Consider the following 20905-nt stretch of genomic DNA (forward strand, 5'->3'; position numbering starts at 1 on the left):
CGAAGACTCTCTTCCTCCGGATTCATCTCCTACCTCCCCACGGTCACCCGTTTTTCTTCATCCCTCCAGACGCATTCTCTTCATTCCCTCTTCTTATTTTTCTCCTTCTTCTTCTCTGGATTCTTCTGGTCTTTTCTCCTGATTTACTGAAGGAAATCCTCTGTCTCTCAAGCCAAACAAGTAAGTATTGCCTTCCCTCTGTAATTTCCGATTCTTTTTTTTTATTTTTATTACTTGAAGCCCCTATTAACGCACCATGGACTGGGTTGAGTTGCTGATGGCAACTTCAATACACTCCCGTGCAACAGCAACGGAAGGGAATCGTTCCAACACCATCTTAATTTTTCATGTTTTCCCCGTTTTTTTTTTTTTATATTTGCCTCCATGTTTAAATAATGTTCGATTGTGTATTATTCTTTTTTTTCTTCTCTTTCTGTTCATAATATCTCATTTGCTTTATGCATTGGTTCTCTGGTGTTAATACGAGATACTCTGCACCTCGATTAGCATTTCATCATCGCTGTTCATATTTTCTGTGCTCTTTTATGACATTTTTTTATCACCTTTTAAATCAGTAATGCGTCTCATCTATAGATCCTTACCTGCATCATGTTGTAGCATCTCTTAGCATTATTCATTCTCTAGGCTTTATTTCCACTATGTCAACGCAATTTGTTATATTACCTATGCAACGCCTACCTGGCTTCATCAGTATGAATGACGACCCCTGTTATATTCGCCATTTCACGTTACATAATCCTGTTTTGATTATTTCATACAGTATACAAAGTCAGTTTGTATATGCCTTGTTATCCCTATACATGGTCACAGATAAGTTACCCTCAGTAGATCAAAGACCCTTGAGCCGATGAATCCTCCTCACACGCCTGGTCAATTTCAATGTCCTGTTCAAAATCAGCAGGAGGTTATACCCATCCGAGTTTTAAATCTGGCTCGATCTCATTATGTTTTTAGCAGACCTGGATTATCTACATCAAGTTCATGTAATTAGTGTTTTCTGTGATTTAAGTTTCATTCTCTCAATTCTTGTTTTCTTTGATTTTAGTTACGTCATTCTGTATGCTCTAGATCATCCTCATATCTTCATTCCATTAGATACTTCAACCTCCATTTTCTGTACCATTTTTTTTTATATTTCAGGTTTATATTCTACAGTGCATATAAACTCCCCTTCTTAGTTTTTTTTTTTGATATTCGTTGGCTTATGTAATTTATCTTATAATGTTATACAGTTTGTTATGTTTTTTTTTGTCATCCGATCTATTAGTTTGGAGTTGGGCATGATGAAGCCAATGAAACCTGGTTTGGAAGAACCACAAGAACAAGCTCATAGGATAAGAATTGCTCTTTCTTCCAAAAGGTACAAAGAACCTTGAAAAAGTTTGTGCTGACCTTGTTCGGGGTGCAAAGGACGAACAATTTAAAATTAGAAGACTAGTAAGGATGCCTACAAAAGTGTTGCATATAACTACTAGAAAGTCACCATGTGGTGAAGGTACTAATATTTGGGACCAGTTCGAGCTGCGAGTTCACCAAAGCGTCATTGACCTCGTAAACTCATCAGAGGTTGTAGAGCAGATTACATCAATCACCATTGAACTTGGTGTAGAGGTTGAAGTGATGATTGCAGATCCATGGGTGATCAATTTTTATATTTTTTAGATTACTATATGAATTTAGTCAGGATTGAAGAATCTGAAGAGAGCCATTGTGGGGTTTCATTTCATTTTTTTTTCTCTTCTTCTCTCTCTGCTAGCAAACTGATCTTCCATTTGAAAATCTAAATTAGGAAATTAGAGCTGTTGATTTTTTGTATCTTGATAGTTTTCAGATTTGGCTGCATTGATCTTTTGGGTTTTGGACATTTGTTGAGCCTTTTTGCAGAACTTATGCTTATTGTTCTGATATATCTGCAAACTGTTCCTGTTCTTAGTAAATTTTTGCAGCAATCATATGATCATGCTATACACAAAAAGCATATGCCTTCAGAACGAAACTGTTCGCGTAATACACTATTGACAGGACACCGTAGCAAGGTTGTTGTATGTTTGATGAGGAGGAAAACAGTTTCTTTCAAGAATTATATTCAGCTACATCAAGAAATTTTAGGTCAGCTTTTTTATTTGATAAGCATTATGGAGGATTCGATAAGACCTATTGGTGCTGATAATCATAGTATATAATAAAGTCATGGATATGGTATCTAGTTGAGAGCAAAAACCAGGAACATACCACTTCCTTGTTTCACTATTATGAAGGTTCACTTGTGCACAGGGTTCTTCACCTGCTGTAGCTACAGCAGTGTGTGCATTTTTTTTGTTTACTGTGTATAGTAACACCCATCTTCAACTAAGATTCACAACACTTCAGTACACAATCACCTCCAACACTTTCATATCACTTACAATACACAGTACCTTCACTTATCATTCCCCTGTATTTGTAACCCTGCTGTCACGACAATATGTCTCCACCACCACCACCGTGTTTACCAATACCATCTACTTTATCACACCCTCATGCACAATATCCAAATATCATGCACACCACTTCATTTCAGCATTTGCTACCCATTCACAGTATTACATACACTACCATACCTCCAGCCAACATTCTCTTGCATTACTATAATATCCTAGCCTTCAGGAGTTGTCATAAAAACCCAGTCGTCCATTTCAGGAAGAATTATATCCAAAATGATTCCTTTGACGTAGCAGGCAATACCAAGCCAAACACTTATGAAGAGTTAGTCCTCCCCATCCAAAACCATATGTCAAGACTTGTTATTGGCATATCTACTTCATCAGATGCCATGCCAAATTCAGGTGGAAGTAAGTCTGCATATAAAGGACTTGTTGGTCTTGTTCAATCAAAGAAGTTAAGCAGGATTTTGCCTTGCAAAGGAACCCTCTCATTTGCTCTCTCATGCACCATCCTCTTCCGTATATTCAGCCTGTTTGTCCTATGTCCACGGATCCTAAATATACTCCAGTTCAGGACTATGTTTGTCCTCCTGAATCCAATCACTTAATTTCCTTTGAAAGCTCATTTTTGCAAGGCCTGGATATCATATGGTTGTGAGGATTTTCAATCGATCAGTAGCAAGCTTCAGTGTTGATAGCTACAAGAACTTTCAGACATCAATTTGAGTTTCGGTAGTAGTCTGATCTATTGCTTCCAGCATACCCCCTCTGCATTCATTTCCCACATCATACTCTCACTACCATTCATATCCCCAGCCACCTTCACAAACACCTCACAGCACGTCTCCACTACACCTTCCACAGCATCACCTTCCTCATTTCACGCACACAGTACATTACCTTCAGTCACCCGGTTTTTACACTCTCATCATAACCAGCAGTGACCTTCATCCACCTTACCCTTGCCGCACCCTCCATTCTACCTGTGTCCTCATCCACCTGCCACTGCATCATTTCTCTACACATGTCACTTCATCATCATACTGCTGAAAAACTTCATCTCCTGCTGCTGTCATTTTATCTGTGAAATTCACCCTCAACTACTACAATTAGACAGCTGCTGTAACCTTCTCATTCACACAGTCATCACTCTACACTTGAACATATCCTCTGTCACAGCCTTTCACTACCATTCACAACATGCTGTCTCTTCATCAAGTAGTGCATCCCACCACCGCCCATAGTTAGTTTTTAGGGTTTCTTCATATTTGACATCTGTTAGATATCTTCACCAAAATATGTAGATCAATTTTTACATAGACTTCCTAATCAGCTGCATGGTAGTTAGAAGTTGCCTGTGTATTTTCCCATTAAGTCATGCAAATATATTTCCAATTTAGCATAAGAGCAGTGATTTGCATGCGCATTTTCTAAAGTGAAGTAAGTATAGACTCATGCACTTGTACTCTGATATGATATCTTCCATTCACCTTGAGCTAACTTTGTTTTGCAGGATTATGGATTTCCCTTTTTCAAGATAGATGTTTTCATCTATTCAGAATTCATTCCTATAATGTAATAGTTAGATATAATAAAAATATTTATATTTCCAGTTCTAGATAGAATGAATGAGCATCATAAATAATCGTGAATTGCTTGTTCTCATATTTTTCTCTTTTATTTTCAAAATCTCACAATGGTGAAACACGAATGGCACGTGCACAATTTAGTAAGAGGTAATTAATCCTAAGTTGATGATTTACATCAATGGCCATAGTCAGGATGTAAACAAAACTTAGGATTCTTATCTCTTATAAAATAACACTGGATCCACATTGGATCCATTTTCAAAATTCATCATATTTTCCTTAAATATTTTCTTCTTTTATCAGAATTTAACTTAAAATTAATTCAAAATATATACCAATGACCATAGTCAGGGTATATTGAGAGTTAATTTCATTTTAAATTCTATAAAAGCACCAAATGTATTTTATTCTTCACCGGAAGTTAAATACAGATTATTTTATAATACATTCAATGACCATAGTCAAGGATGTATTATATCTTCAATCTTATTTTAAATTCATTTAAAGAATGAAATAGCTTTTCAAAATCCAATTTCAAAATTCTTTAAATTCATTCATCATTTAGGATAGAACTGCATCATATTTTCAAAATTTCTTTTTCAAAAACTCCAAGTGATATAAATATCTTCCTCAATCTAGCTTCAATTCTTATAAAATCCAATTCATCCTTTCATTTTCAAATTCAATTTCATTTTCAATGTCAAAGTTCAATTTAACTTTGAGATTTCAAAGTCATTTTTATATTCAAATTCAGATCAGATTTCAAAGTTCAATTTGACTTTGAAATTTCAAATTCATTTTATATTCAAAACTCCAATCAAACTCAAAGTTCAATTTAACTTTGAGATTCTTGATTCATCTTCTAAATTCCAAATTCAAACTTCAAAATTCAAGGTCTAAATTGACTTTGAAATTCATTTGTATATTCAAGATTCAAATTCTAAATTTCATTTTTTTTAAAGTTCAGTTCAAACTTGGAAGTTCTTGATTCATCTTCTGAATTTAACAACTCCAAATCCATTTTAGGATCCAGGATTCAACATTCATATTGGATCTCAGACTTCAGATCCAATTCCCCTTTAGGATCCAGAATCCAATTTCACTTTGGATCTTAGACTTCAGATTCAATTCCATTTTAGGATCCAGAATCCAATTCCACTTTTGGATCTCAGATTTCAGATCCAATTCCGTTTTAGGATCCAGAACTCAACTTCCATCTTGGATCTCAGACTTCAGATCCAAATCCATTTAGGGTCCAAAATTCAATTCTACTTTAGATCTCAGATTTCAGATCCAAATCCATCTTAAGATCCAATTCCATTCCCAATTCTAGATTTCAAATCCAAATTCCATTTTTCAGATCCATTCTGAATTTCAAACTTCAAAAATCTAAATTCAATTCCATTTTAAGTATTCACTTCCTTTCCTAAATCCAAGTTTGAAACTCAAATTCACCTTCAAAGTCCATTTCTGACTTTGAAGCCTCATTTCTTTATCTCTCATCTTCAAATCTTTCCTTTTAAAATAAAGATTTATTCTTCCAACTTTGATTTATTTCAAAGACTTAGAACTTCTCTGATCTATCTCAAAGTTCTAAGCTTGATTCAATCATTTCTTCACTCCCTTATCAAGTTCATCTCAGAATACTTGGAAATTTTCTAAAATATCTTTTCAAAAAGAGCATACATCCTTGCATTGCACAAGCATGATTCTTTGTGCATTTAGATTTTAGGATAAATTCTTAGATAATATTTAGGCAAAGCAAAAGGCATAGATTCGATCTTTGGTTCGATTACCCCTGGTAAAGGCGCCAGGAACGGTCGAACCTCGTACCGATGAGCGAATCCCATCTCTCCATTTTTCCCACAAATTTTCAAAACGGAGGCGAGTTAAATTTCTAAATATTTTTCAAATCAAGGTCAAGTGAGACCGCGCAAAAGATTTCCTCTTCTCCCCTTCTTTCTTTCTTTTCTATTCTCTCTTTCTTTTCTTTCTTTTATTTTACTCCCTTCAAAAAGGAGGAAAATAGAGGTAAGAAAAGGAAAAGAGAAGGAAGAGAGAGAAACCACAAGAGAGGAAAAATTTTGCGATGATCACACCTGTTCACATTTTCTTTACACTTTCTTTACACAGCACAGCCACCCTGTAGCTGTATCCCCCAGCCACCTTCATTTCTTGTGATTATAACACATATTAGTCCATCCTTTCATTACATCTATCACCCGTATGCTCAGCACCCTGTTTTCACAGTGGTTCACACTGAACCACTGTGCCTTCTTTCCCTTTATGGTAGTTCAATGATGAACTACCATAACTGTTGTGTTTTCACAGTGGTTCACATTGAACCACTGTGTCCCTTTTCCTCTATGGTAGTTCATCAAGAACTACCATAGCTGCCACATTTCGCAGTGGTTCACCCGAACCATTGTGGCCTTCTATCAAATCATAGTAGTTTATCCTGAACTGCTATGATTTTCTTCCTCTTTTCACAGTAATTCATGATCGAATTACTGGGGTTTTGGGCTTGTTACAGCTGTTCACATGAACTATCACAAAGACAGGCCCTTCACAACAGTCCTCTTGATTTGTTGTTGCCTCTAGGATTCTTACAGTAGTTCATTTTAAATGATAGTGACCTCTACTGCCATTTATATCAATTCGTGGTAGGCTGCTATAGCTCTAACCTGTGCATTAGTCCAGCGTGAACTATCATGGTTGTTGCCTCCCACGGTGGTTCATCCTAAGCCACTATGGCTTTTGCCTTCTACAGCAGCCATAGACAGCTACAACCCTTCACCACATTTCCTATCTCACAAGCTATTGTATATACCCTATATTTATATATATATATACATATATACATATATATATGCCTATATATATATGGATATACATATATATATGCATATATATATGTATGTATATATACATATATATATATATATATATGCATATATATATGTATATATGTATGTATATATATATATATATATATATATATATATATATATATATATATATATATGTGTGTGTGTGTGTGTGTGTGTGTGTGTATATACATATATACATATATACATATATACATATATATATATGCCTATATATATATGGATATACATATATATATGCATATATATATATGTCATTCTTCATCCTTTTAATCATGTATATCTTGCATGTGAGCATTTTACCATTGACCTCCATGTGATATGTGCAATTTTCCTCTATTTTCATACTAACCAAGTGTTTTGCAGGGAATATGTGGAAAATATCATTACTTAAAATTGTAAATTCAAATTTTATATGTTGTAATAAGTTGGGTCTTAATGAGAATTCACATTTCCAGCTTTTAGATAGAATGAATGAGCATTGTAAATGCCATAAATTGCTTGTTTTCATTCTTTTGCCTTTATTTTTCAAAATCTCACAATGGTGAAACACGAATGGCACGTGCACCATTTCATAAAAGGTGATTAATCCTAAGTTGATGATTTACATCAATGGCCATAGTCAGGATGTAAACAAAACTTAGGATTTTCATCTTTTATAGAATAACACTGGGTCCGCACTGGATCCTTTTCAAAAATCATCATATTTTCTTTAAATATCTTCCTCTTTTATCAGAGTTTAATTTAAATATAATTCAATATATATACTAATGGCCATAGTCAGGGTATATTGAGAGTTAATTTCATTTTAAACTCTATAAAAGCACCAAAAATGTATTTTATTCTTCACTTGAATTTAAATGTGGTTATTATATAATATATTCAATGACCATAGTCAGGGATATATTATATCTTTAACCTCATTCTTAATTCATTAAAAGAATGGAATAGCTCTTCAAAGTCCTATTTCAAAATTATTCTAACTCATTCATCATTTAGGATAGAATTGCATCATATTTTCAAAATTCTTTTTCAAAAATTTTGAATATCTTTCTTCAAGTTTCTATTTCAAATTCCAATTCTATCTCAATTTCAAAGTTCAATTTGACTTTGGAATTTCAAAATCATTTTATATTCAAACTCCAAAATTCCAATCCAAATTCAAAATTCAATTTTGGTGTTCAATTTAAACTTTGAAGTTTCTGATTCATCTTCTGATTCTAAATCAAGTTTTCTTCAAATTTCAAAAACAAAGTTGATTGTGAATCTCAAAATCCAAACCTTCCTAAGTTTTAAATACAATCTGGGTTTTCAAAACCCAGATCCATCTTTAAAAGTCCTATTTGGACTTTTCAGAATCTAAATCCTAAGTTAGGCCCTAAATCCCAACTTGGGTCCAGATTCCCAAGCATAATCTCCACTTTCGGATCTCAGACTTCAGATCCAAATCCATTTTAGGATCCAGAATCCAATCTCATCTTGGATCATAGATTTCAGATCCAATTCCATTTTAAGATCCAAAATCCAATTTCACTTTGGATCTCAGACTTCAGATCCAATTCCATTCTAGGATCCAGAACCCAGTTCCACCTTGGATCTTAGATTTCAGATCCAAATTCCATCTTGGATGCCAAATTTCGAATCTAATTCCATTTAAAATATTAGAATTCAATTCCGTTTTCATCTCAGATTTCAAATCCAATTCCTATTTTCGGGTTCTAAATCCAAAATTCAATTTTGAACTCTATTTAGAATCCAGACTTTGGATTCAGATTCCATCTTGAAATTTCAACTTTCAAATCAATTCTATTTCTCAATTCTATTTAGATTTCCCACATTTCATTATGATTTCAAACTTCAAAAGTTAGAATTCAATTCCATTTCATCTCTATTCTGATTCAAAGTCCATTTACGACTTTGAAGTTTCCTTTCTCCTCCTTTTTTCTCAATTTCAAGATCCTTCCTTTCAAAAGTCTAGATTATTTTCCCAAAACTCTGATTATTCCAAAAACTTAGAACTTTAAATCTTAAGTTCTGAGTTAAAAATCATTTCTTCACTCTATCATCAGATTCATCTCAGAAACACTTGGAAAATTTCAAGATCATTTTCAAAAAGAGCATACATCTTTGCATTCACACAAACATGATTCTTTGCGCATTTAGACTTAGGATAAATTCTTAGATAATCTTTTAGCAAAGCAAAAGTCATGAATTCGACCCTTGGTTCGATTACCCCTGGTAAAGGCTCTAGGAACGATCAAACCTCGTACCGACGAGCGAATCCCGTGTCCTAGTTTTCTCGCAAATATTTCAAAACGAAGGTGAGTTATTTTCTAAATATTTTCAAAATTAAGGACAAGTGAGACCCTGCAAAAGAGTTTCTTTTCTCTCTTTCGTTCTGTCTTTTATTTTCTCCCTTCAAAAAGGAGGAAATAGAGGTTGGAAAGAAAAAGAGAAGGAAGAGAGAGAATATTATGAGAAGAAAAATTTTGCGATGATCACAAGATCCCATTTAGATCTCTTCAATCCAATTATATTTTTCAAACTCAAAATTTCTCAAATCCCATTCTAAATTCAAAAATTCAATTCCATTCCCAATTTCATCTCCTCTCCTAAATCCAAGTTCAAAATTCAAATTCAAAGTCCATTTCCGACTTTGAAATTTTTTTTCTTTTTCTTTTCACTCATCTTCCAATCATTCTTTTTGAATTCAAAGACTTATTTTCTCAATTCTGATTATTTCAAAGACTTAGAACTTCAGAATATCCTTCCTAATCTATCTCAAGTTAGATTCAACCATTCAGAAATCATTTCTTCACTCCATTATCAAGTTCATCTCAGAAAACTTGGAAATTTTCAAAACATTTTTTCAAAAGAGCATACATTCTTGCATTACACAAGCATGATTCTTTGTGCAGTTAGACTTAGGATAAATTCTTAGATAATATTTAGGCAAAGCAAAGAGGCATAAATTTGATCCTTGGTTCAATTACCCCTGGTAAAGGCGTCAGGAACGGTCAAACCTCGTACCGACGAGCGAATCCCGTCTCTCCATCTTCCCGCAATATATTTCAAAACGGAGGCGAGTAATTTTCTAAATATTTTCAAATTAAGGTCAAGTGAGACCCCGCAAAAGAGTTCCTCTCTCTCTTCTCTTCTTTCTTTTCTCTTCTCTCTTCTTTTCTGCCTTTTAGTTTCTCCCTTTAAAAAGGAGGAAATAGGGATTAGAAAGGAAAAGAGAAGGAAGAGAGAGAAATACCAAGAGTGGAAAATTTTTGTGATGATCATAGTTTTGGCGACCGTGATGGGACTCGTCTTCGTCCGGTCAGATCTATGCCTTTTTGCTTTGCTTTGATATTATCTAAGTCTTTATTCTATAAATGTCAGTTTCATTTCCATGCAAACCTTAGGAGTCTAGACTCTGTCCTAAGATGACATCACTGCATATAGGATTTAAGTATGGTTTGGTAGGACCATATTGAGGAGATTATTCCATGTTCACATTCTACTTAGGTCTGAAATACAACTCTCCTCAATTCTAGGGGATTGAATGCAAACAATGTATGCAAGTGTATGCTTCTTTTCATTTAAATCTATCCTTTTAGGACTTGCATTAGAGCTTTCTGGTTTTATTGCATGTTGAGCATATTTTGAAAACATCCCTACCTATATTGTCCCGGTCTTTATGTTGCTGGGCTGTCTCACTGAACCATAGTTTGGGAGAGAGCCTCACAACTGGACTACTTATTTGGGTTCGCGCCCCCCTACCACGTACCTAAGGGTCATAGTCCGAGGTATATCGGTAGGTGCTAAAGGATATTGGGAAGCCATTACCTTAGAACCAAAGAGATATTTTTATATGCCACGTACTTCGAGCTTCGGCTTGAGTATATCGGCGTACCTTGATTGGAATCAGATGATCTAAACCTTAGAGTTAGGATTAAGGTCCTATCAGCCATTTCAAATATTGTATTCAGAGTCAGCTTTAGGGAGTGTTGTTTGTGCAACCTTGCTTGTATATCTGTGATTGTATGATATTTTATATCTTCCTTATATTCTCCAAAACCCTGGGTATATATTATTCAAAATTTTCTATTTGTTTTTAAAACTCAGGTGTATTTTTCTTTCTTCTAAATTTCTTCAAAATTCTTCTGATCCTGCCTGCAAGTTCTTCAAATTTTAAATCTTTACCATTTATTCTCAAAATTTCATTTTCCCTCCTATTTTTTTTTCTGATTTTATATTCTTGTTTACATTTTTCATAAATATCTCTCTTCGTCAAGGGATATCCTTTTCAAAATAGCATTTTTTTCGTGTTTTAGTTAGTTACTCTCCCTCGTGGAGTAACAACGCAATTGTCTGTGATCATCGCAAAATTTTTCCTCTCTTGGTGTTTCTCTCTCTTCCTTTCTCATTTTCCTTTTCTGACCTCTATTTTCCTCCTTTTTGAAGAGAGAAAAATAAAAGTCAGAAAAGAAGAGAGAAGAGAAAAGAAAGAAGAGAAGAGAGAGAAGAACTTTTTTGCGAGGTTTCACTTGACCTTGATTTGAAAATATTTAGAAAATTACTCACCTCCGTTTTGAAATATATTGCGAGAAAATAGAGAGACGGGATCTGCTCGTCGGTACGAGGTTCGACCGTTCTTGGCGCCTTTACCAGGGGTAATCGAACCAAGGATCGAATCTATGCCTTTTTGCTTTGCTAAAATATTATCTAAGAATTTATCCTAAGTCTAAATGCACAAAGAATCATGCTTGTGCAATGCAAGAATGTATGCTCTTTTTGAAAATGATTTGGAAATCTCCAAGTATTTCTGAGATGAATCTGATGATAGAGTGAAGAAAATGGTTTTTAACTTAGAACTCAAGATTTTAAAGTTCCAAGTTTTGGAATAATCAGAGTTTGGAAGAATAAATCGGGACTTTGAAAGGAATGTTTTTTTAAGTTGAAATAAAAGGAGGAGAAAATAATTTTCAATGCCATAAAATGGACTCTGAATTAGAGTTTTGAATCAGGATAGAAATGAAATTTGGAATGTAATTTGAATTTCAACTTTAAAGTTTGAAATCAGGGTGGGATTTAAGAAATCTAAATAGAATTGAGAAATAGAATTGGTTTTTGGATTTTTGAGAATCAAGATAAACTTGGATTTTGAAATCTGGAATAAAAAAATGGGATTGGATTTGAAAATTTGGAATTGGGAATAGAAGTTGATTTGAAATCTGGAATTCAAGATGGAATTTGAATCCAAAGTTTGGATTTTAAATAGAGTTGAGATTCAAGATGAAATTGAATTCTGGATTTAGAATCCTAAATGGGAATTGGATCTGAAATTTGAAGTCCAATAATGGAATTTGGATATGAAGTTTAGGATGGAATTTGGATCTAAAGTCTAAGATCCAAGATGGAGTTGGATTCTGGATCCTATACTGGGATTGGATCTGAAGTCTGAGATTCAAGATGGAGTCGAACTCTGGATCCTAGAATGGAATTGGATCTGAAGTCTGAGATCCAAAGTGGAATTGGATTTTGGATCCTAAATGAAATGGGGTCCAAGATCTGGAATCCAAGATGAGATTGGGTTCTAACTTTGGATTTGGATTTTGAAAGTCCAAATGGGACTTGTGAAGACGGATCTGGGTTTTGGAAACCCAGATTGAATTTAAAACTTTAAGAAGGGTCAAGCTTTGAGATTCAGAATCAATCACAAATTTTGATTTTAAATTTTGAAGATAAGAAGATAAAAACTTGATTTTGAATCAAAAAATGAATCAGAAACTTCAAAGTTAATTTGAAGTTTGGATTTTGAATTTGAAAATTGAAGTACAAGATGATTTTGAAATTTCAAAGTCAAATTAGACTTTGAAATTGAATTTTTGAATCTTGAGGAATAAAATTGAATTGGAATCCATAAATAAGGTTAAATCTGAAGAAAAAAGAATCACTTGGAATTTTGAAGAAGAAATTTTGAAAATATGATGCTTGAAGTTAAATAATTTTAAAATTGGATTTTGAAATCATATTTCATTCTTTACATGAATTAAGAATGAGATTGAAGATATAATACATCCCTGACTATGGTCATTGGATGTATTATATAATAACCACATTTAAATTCAAGTGAAGAATAAAATACATTTTTGGTGCTTTTATAGAGTTTAAAATGAAATTAACTTTCAATATACCCTGACTATGGCCATTGGTATATATATTGAATTAATTTTAAATTAAACTCTGATAAAAGAGGAAAATATTTAAAGGAAATATGATGAATTTTGAAAAGGATCCAGTGTGGATCCAATGTTATTTTATAAAAGATAAAAATCCTAAGTTTTGTTTACATCCTGACTATGGCCATTGATGTAAATCATCAACTTAGGATTAATTACCTTCTACGAAATGGTGCACGTGCCATTCGTGTTTCACCATTGTGAGATTTTAGAAAATAAAGATAAAAAAAAAGCATGAAAACAAGCAATTTATGACATTACTATGCTCATTCATTCTATCTAATGCAGGAGGAAAAAATGTACATTCTCATTAAGACCTAACTTATTACAACATTTGAAGTTGAAATTACAATCCTCAAGTTATGACATTTTTCACACGTTCCTTGCAAAAACACTTGGTTAGTGTGAATATATAAAAGAACTTCTCATATCATATGGATTTCACAAATGAAATGTTCATATGTCCAGATATTTATGATAAAAGGATAGAAAATGATATATATACCTATATGCACATGCATATATATGATAGAATTGAGGTTGGGAATGAGTGCAGGTGCTATTGAGACACTCACAGCAGGTGATATGATATGCAGGATGTAGATGATGATGGATGTGTTAATGCAGTGAAGAATGCAATATACTGTGTATGAAAGACATGAAGGTGGAGGGTTACAGCAGTCTCAAAACTGTTGTGGATGCTTGTGAAGAGTGTAATGTCTGTAGTGGAAGGGATGTATGCAACTAAAAAAAAAAAGTGTCTGAAGGATGGCGCAAAATAGAGAATGTAGGAGGTGGGATGTTAAGATACTGGTGATGGGATGAAAGAAAAGGATGCTGTGGCAAAGGATGCTGCAACAGTGTCATGGAAAATGCAGGTGCTGGGAACAAAGTGAATAAAATGTGAAGAAGGTGCTGAGCATAGGGCGTAATAGAAGCTGGACCTACATCAAGTAAATGGTGAAATGACATATTCTGCACAGAAAAATGTAGGAGAGATATGGTAATGGGTACGATGTTGTAGATAAACATGGTGGGAAGTGAATGCTGCTGGTGCAGCAATGCACTAACCAAAAAGTGAACCTGCTGCTGCAAATGAGACTGTAGCAGCAGGTGTGGTGAGGAAAAAAAATGCAGCAGGAAAAGGGAGGCGAGTGATGTGATGTGGCGCAACAAGAGTTGCTGCAAGTGGGTGAATAGTGTATTGGTAGGTGTGTTGGTGGCTTGTGAAATTGAGTGTACAGGTTAAAGAAGGGTGGCTGATAATTGCTTTGTATGAAGGAGACTTATGCATGGATGACATATGTGCTTTGTGTATTAGTGAAGTGTTGCAAATGACAGTGACATAGATAGGGATGGATGCGCATGATACCAATAAAGGTGCCCATGTGATGGTGCAAATGCTTCAGCAGTGTTGCTGAGTGTGAAGCACCGTAGGTAGTGATGCTGTGTGCAACAATGATATTACAAGGGTGTAGCGGGGGGGGGGGGGGTGTATAGATGACGCTACAGAGAGGTGAGTTGGAGATGAAAGCTAAATCTTAATGTAAAAAAAAAATGTAATTTGCCTAGGAAGGCTACACTATACATATATGCAGGGAATGGAGAAGTTATGCACAGGTGATGGTAAAAAAAAGGAACTTCACAAAATCCCTATCAAAGTTTTTGCAAAATTCATTCATGGTCATATATTCAAGATGGATTGATTTAACATCCAAATGGCCTCTCCTTACCAATATATCTATGCTATTTTGGCAGTTACATACTTGAGAAGAAATAGAACCTTACTAAACAACCCTCGCAAATTTGGAGAATCCTCCAGCAAAAGAAAAAGAGGCACCAACTTTCCTGATGTGTGAGTGAAACCCACTGATATGTTCAGTAATACTCCAGTATCCTGAGATTTATAAAGCCATTGAGGGGCGTCACTTGATGATGACATAGCTCCAGAATCCCTAATATATGAAGACAAAACAAAACCAAGGTGTTTGCTTCCATGCAATTTCATTAGAATAACAAAGAACAGGTTCACGTATGTGCTCTCTTCTTAACAATCTAAACGTCCTTGTATATCTAGCACACTTGGGAGGGGATTTCAATGGATAATAAAACAAATAACACACAGAGCCACATGCAAAATATCATTACCTGACCCTGACGCCTCATAACCTTGGGTCTATGATTTAGAACCTAGCTACTTAACAGTGAGTTGAATGCCCTAATAAACAACCGAAGTCAATAAAACCTACAGATGATTTGGTTTTGCCAAATTAACACGCATCAAGGATATCACACAACAAATGTTGTTGCAATATTTAGGTTCATACAGCAGGTCTAAAAAAAGAGAAAACTGTTATAAATCACAAGAGATTAATACATGCCAAAATCCAAATAATGGAAAGCCATTACAGAGGTTACAAAAACCCCTGTAATTGAATTCTGAACACCTGTAATTTATGCAGTTAAGCTAATTCCACTCAAGATGAAATGCTAAAAAAAAATAAGGGTAACGCAAGACAGATTCACAGGGAGGGATCCAAATCTGAGCCCAAGCCAAAACTCCACCATGACCAGACCAGTCGAGTGATTGGTCATCTGGAATTACTTTAACACCTATCACACATCGATCAGTTATCCTGAGGCATAAATATAGTCGTTCTAGTAGTCACCTCAAAATAGGGAAGATTGATGATATGTAATTAAAAAAGAAAGGGATGAAAAACGATAAAACAGGATGAGAATACGCAGATGCTAATGCTCAAAGACGTGATGCAGATGGATCCAAATGTGTGACAGATAATGCAATGATAGAAGAACGTGGGTATAGGCTAATCGATGAAAAGCAAAACTTCAGGAAAAATAAATAAGATCGATCAGAAGGCTGGAAGAACAAAATACAGACATTGTAATGTAGGTTGCAACCAAATGTGAAAAAAAGGGGCCCGAATGAATGAGTGCATCCTCATCTGAAATGAAGCACTCTAATAAAATGATGTAGACAAACAAATGAAGCAACAGAAGATCCAAAGAAAGAAATGGCGGATCAAAATGGAAAAACATCAAACACCGTGAAAATGCAATGGAACGAGTGATAATTTAAATGGATGAAACACTATGAACTAAAAAAAATGTGATTAAGAGGGTAATGAAATGCCAGGCTAAAACAAGAAACCAGACGTAAATTGAAACTTAAATTGCCGAGTAAAAGTAAAAACATGAAATCAAAACTGTTGTGACCATCAAGCTCGACTGATCATCCAAGTAAAATGGGAATTCGACAGTCGACTGATAATTGAAACAAACAAAAATGCTATTACCACTCGGTAATCAAACATTTACTGATTGGAAACAGAGAAAACAAATTTGTCAGCAAAATAAGAAAGGAAAAGCAACGAGGAGTGTTGGAATGAGATCATTTCAGCGTTAATGTAGCAGTAGATGGGTTGTTCCTGTCATATGATGGTCGACCTTACCATTGATGCTCTTATAAGCAAATGAAAGAAAAGGAATGAAGAAGAACAAAAGGAAATCGAGACAGAGAAATGCTGTAAATAAAATAAAGGGAAAGAGATGTTTACAAAACAAGAGAGAAAAGAGAAAAAAAAGTAGAAAAGGTAGAAGAATGGCTACTTACCTGTAACAGGCTATGAGATTGATTCCTTTCAATCGGTTGAGGAAGAACCAGGGAATTGGAGTGAGCGAGAGAAGAAGAAGAAGAAAAAGGGGTTGAAGAAAGAGAACAAACCTTCGTGAAAGATGGGTGCGGGGGTGAGAGGCGGTGGTCTCTCCCTCCTACGTGCTCCCCTTTTAAAGATAAAAAGGAGAGTTCGAGAGAGGGGGATTCAGTTGAAGATCAAGGGCCATCCAGCGGGAGAAATGTGATGGAGGGCGTGCGGGAGGATGGCCGTTGCCATTTTCCTAAAATTCCAAAAAAAGCTTCCTTCAAGGGTTTTTTCTAAAAAATGGTCTTTGATTTTCAAAAAAAGGTTTTAAGAGAGGGTTTTTAACAAAAAGCAAGAGAGTAAATTGCATAGTTTTTTTGGATTTTCGATTTTCTTATTTTTTTGGTTCTTTTCTTGAACTTTCTATATTTTTTTTGTATTTTTTTAAAACAAAACTCTAAAAACTAAGAACTTTAAACTAATTTTACAAAATTTCAAGATATTTACAAATAGAAGGGTTTTTATGAAAAGTTAGGGTTATTTCGGGGAAATTTCTTCAGAAGAATGGGTTTGGATCCAGGTTTTGAGAAATTGTTCGAGTTTTAAAACTTGAATTGAGAAATACAACACGATGGATCCAAACAAATGCCAGATGGACTGCCCGAGCTATTTAAAAACTATTTTTGGTATTTTCCGTAATTTCAATTTAAAAGCTGGACAACGAGACTCAAATTTGGATCTTTTATCTGGATCCAAATCCGAAATTGAGTCAGATATATAAAATGAATTTAATTTCAGTAAAACTTGAGAAATAAAATGAAATTTAGATTTAAAAGTGACTCAATTACCCAAAAAAATGGGGCCAGGGGCAAAAAGAGAATATTTACAACATTTTGAAAAATTTGGGGTGTTCACAGATGCCCCTCTTTGCTACTAAGCCGGTTGAAAGCCGAGCTTAGTGGCAAAGATAACACTTCAAATTTTGAAAATGCCCTAGTCAGTAGATCTGAACTGGGTGTGGAGGAATTTATTTGAAAAACATGGCTTCTTAGGCTTAATACCTTATCCTGAATTGCTTTAGGGAGACGAAATCCTCGAAAAATGATACGACTGAATAACAGAAATGAGAAAATCATGATGGGACTTTGGGCGAAGATCCTGAAATGATAAAAGATAAGAATTTTGATAAGTCTTATGGGTGAGACAAGATCAACTTTTTGGAATGACTCAGGTTTAGCCCTTAACCTGGATGGGACAAATATGTCTCAAGATAACCTGAATGGGGAAAGGAATATGAGTGGACCTCGATGGGACATTTTTAGGGAATGCCTCATGAGATGAAGCTCGAGTAGGATATTGTCCTGGAGGGATATACAAAGAGCATGGATTCCTTTTGTGGGGGAAAAACCATGATGGGATTGGAAGGAAACACCTCGTCGAAACGAGGAACCTCATCAGAACGAGATTCAGGTTTAACCAAAACCTGAAAAAGGAAGATACCTCGATGGGCGAGGTTTAGGATTAACCCTTAACCTGAAGGGGGAGACCAAATGGGATCCTTGAGTGAAGAAACCATGATGGGACATTCAAAATTTGGATGAATAAATCCGAAAGGAGTTTGCGAAAGGAGGAAGATGATGGGATTCCCTAAAGCTTGGAAAAAGGATGATCTTGGGTGTCTCATTGCTGAGACTGAAATAGCTTTTGAAATCAATGACCTCTCACAAAAAGTTCAGGTTTTGACCCTTAACCTGAGTGGGAACAACCATACGGAATTCTTAAATGGAAAAACCGTGGTGGGACAGGAGAGATACTTCAGCTGAATGAGGCAACTCTTCTGGGAATGTGAGAGATGAAAAATAAGAAGATGTGAGACAATCCTTTCGACAAAATGAACGATGAATAAGGTAACAGGAAGAGAATCTTTCGATGGTGTGAAAGATAATAAAGCGATCCTTTTAGCAAAAAGAAGGAGAATCTCTTGACAAGGGGAAATATGGTAACCAGGTGATCCTTTCAGCAAGGAGAAGGCAAGTCTTTCGATCAAAGCGAAAGATGAGGAGGGCAATCCTTTTAGCAAGGAGAAGGTGAATCTTTCGATCAAAGCGAAAGACAAATAAGGCGATCCTTTTAGCAAGGAGAAGGCAAATCTTTTGATCAAAGTGAAAGATGAATAAGACAATCCTTTTAGAAAGGAGAAGGCGAGTCTCTCGACAAAGCGAAAGATGGAGAAGGAAATCTTTTTAGAAAGGAGAAGGCGAATCTTTCGATCAAAGCGAAAGATGGAGAAGGCAATCCTTTTAGAAAGGAGAAGGCAAATCTTTCGATCAAAGCAAAAGATGGAGAAGGCGATCCTTTTATCAAGGCGAAGGCGAATCTTTCGATCAAAGCGAAAGACGGAGAAGGCGATCCTTTTATCAAAGAGAAGGCGAATCTTTCGATCAAAGCGAAAGATAAAGAGGGCAATCCTTTTATCAAGGAGAAGGCAAATCTTTCAATCAAAGCGAAAGACGGAGAAGACTATCCTTTTGGCAAGGAGAAGGCGAATCTTTTGATCAAAGCGAAAGACGGATAGGGCGATCCTTTTAGAAAGGAGAAGGCGAGTCTCTCGACAAAGCGAAAGATGGAATAAGGCGATCCTTTTAGTAAGGAGAAGGCAAGTCTTTCGATCAAAGCGAAGATGGATAAGGCGATCCTTTCTTTAGAAAGGAGGAGGCGAATCTTTCGATCAAAGCGGAAGACCGAGAAGGCAATCCTTTTATCAAGGAGAAGGTGAATCTTTCGATCAAAGCGAAAGACGGAGAAGTCAATCCTTTTATCAAGGAGAAAGCGAATCTTTCGATCAAAGCAAAAGATGGAGAATGCAATCCTTTTAGCAAGGAGAAGGCAAATCTTTCGATCAAAGCGAAAGACGAAGAAGGCAATCCTTTTAGCAAGGAGAAGGCAAATCTTTCGATCAAAGCGAAAGATGAATAAGGCAACTCTTATGAAAGAGGAGAAAACAACTCTTTCGACTATGCGAAAGAAGGAAAAGGCAACACCAAGATGTATCAAAACAAATATCAAGTTATTATTTCTTATCAGGAAAGCAGGAAAATTTTGTCAAAGTGATAAAAGTTGTAGTTATTTAAGGTAATTGAAGGTGAGCACTTTTGAAAGATGTTTCCTCTTCTACCTAGAGTATTACCCCCAACTGGGTTAATTCTATAGAGTCTAGAATGAAAGTCAAATTATTGTTTGTTGGTTTTCTTCAAGGAAGCTATCAATTTCCTTGATATGAAAAGAGAGGAAATATTCTTAGCTTCATAAAAGCAATTGAATAAAAAGATATTGATAGAAGAATTTCACATAGATAAAGAAGATTCTTAACAATTTGAGCAGTTTGATATCCTGGGCATTTTCCCATGATGATCTTTTCGCACTCTTTTGAGTCATGGAGCTTTCTTGGGCTTTTTTATCATCCTTCATTTGGAGATGTCCTGACTTTTTTATCTTTCTTCGGGGAAGGGTACGTCACAAACTCCTTCATCTTGGAGATGTTCCGATCCTTCTTTTTTTTTTTCTCAGGGATTAGGCTTGATGACATCGGTTCAAAAAAGGTCTTTAGATGATAGCAGAAATCAAATATCTTTTAGGGTTTGTCGGTAGGTTCATCACACTCGCCTTCATCTTGACGGTGATCTGAACTTTCCCTGGAAGGATCCTTCACAAACTCCTTCATCTCGGAGATGATCCAAATCTTCTTTGGCCCTGGAGATCTAACTCGCCTATTCATCTTCATCTTGACGACAATTGAGAGATCCCTTTTGCGGATATTTGATTGCAGCTCAAATGACTGAGGATATATGGATTGGGTAGGTTCTCTTTACTGCCCAGGATATTTCCACTGTCTTACTGCCAAAGAATAATCTTTAAGAATGTGCCATGGTTATGATCAATATCAGCTCACTTATGGCTTTTCAACGTCATTGAATTTTCCTTCGTCAGTCATATCGAGGATTTTCCTTCATCCTCTTGGTTGACCAACAAAAAACTTGAAGTTTGAGCCTTTCTTCACAAAAGCTTCACCCTTTTGGAAGGAATACTAAGGAG

At 35.3% G+C, this 20905-nt stretch overlaps 1 pseudogene; it reads left to right on the plus strand.

Annotated features, from left to right (window-relative positions):
• The first annotated feature begins 1304 nt into the window (after window positions 1-1304).
• Window positions 1305-1683, plus strand: LOC149813196 (small ribosomal subunit protein uS10y pseudogene; annotated as a pseudogene).
• The last annotated feature ends 19222 nt before the right edge of the window (window positions 1684-20905 follow it).

The sequence above is a fragment of the Nuphar pumila genome, chromosome 16 (assembly GCF_984573655.1).
Source record: "Nuphar pumila chromosome 16, dmNupPumi1.hap1.1, whole genome shotgun sequence".
Taxonomy (NCBI): domain Eukaryota; kingdom Viridiplantae; phylum Streptophyta; class Magnoliopsida; order Nymphaeales; family Nymphaeaceae; genus Nuphar; species Nuphar pumila.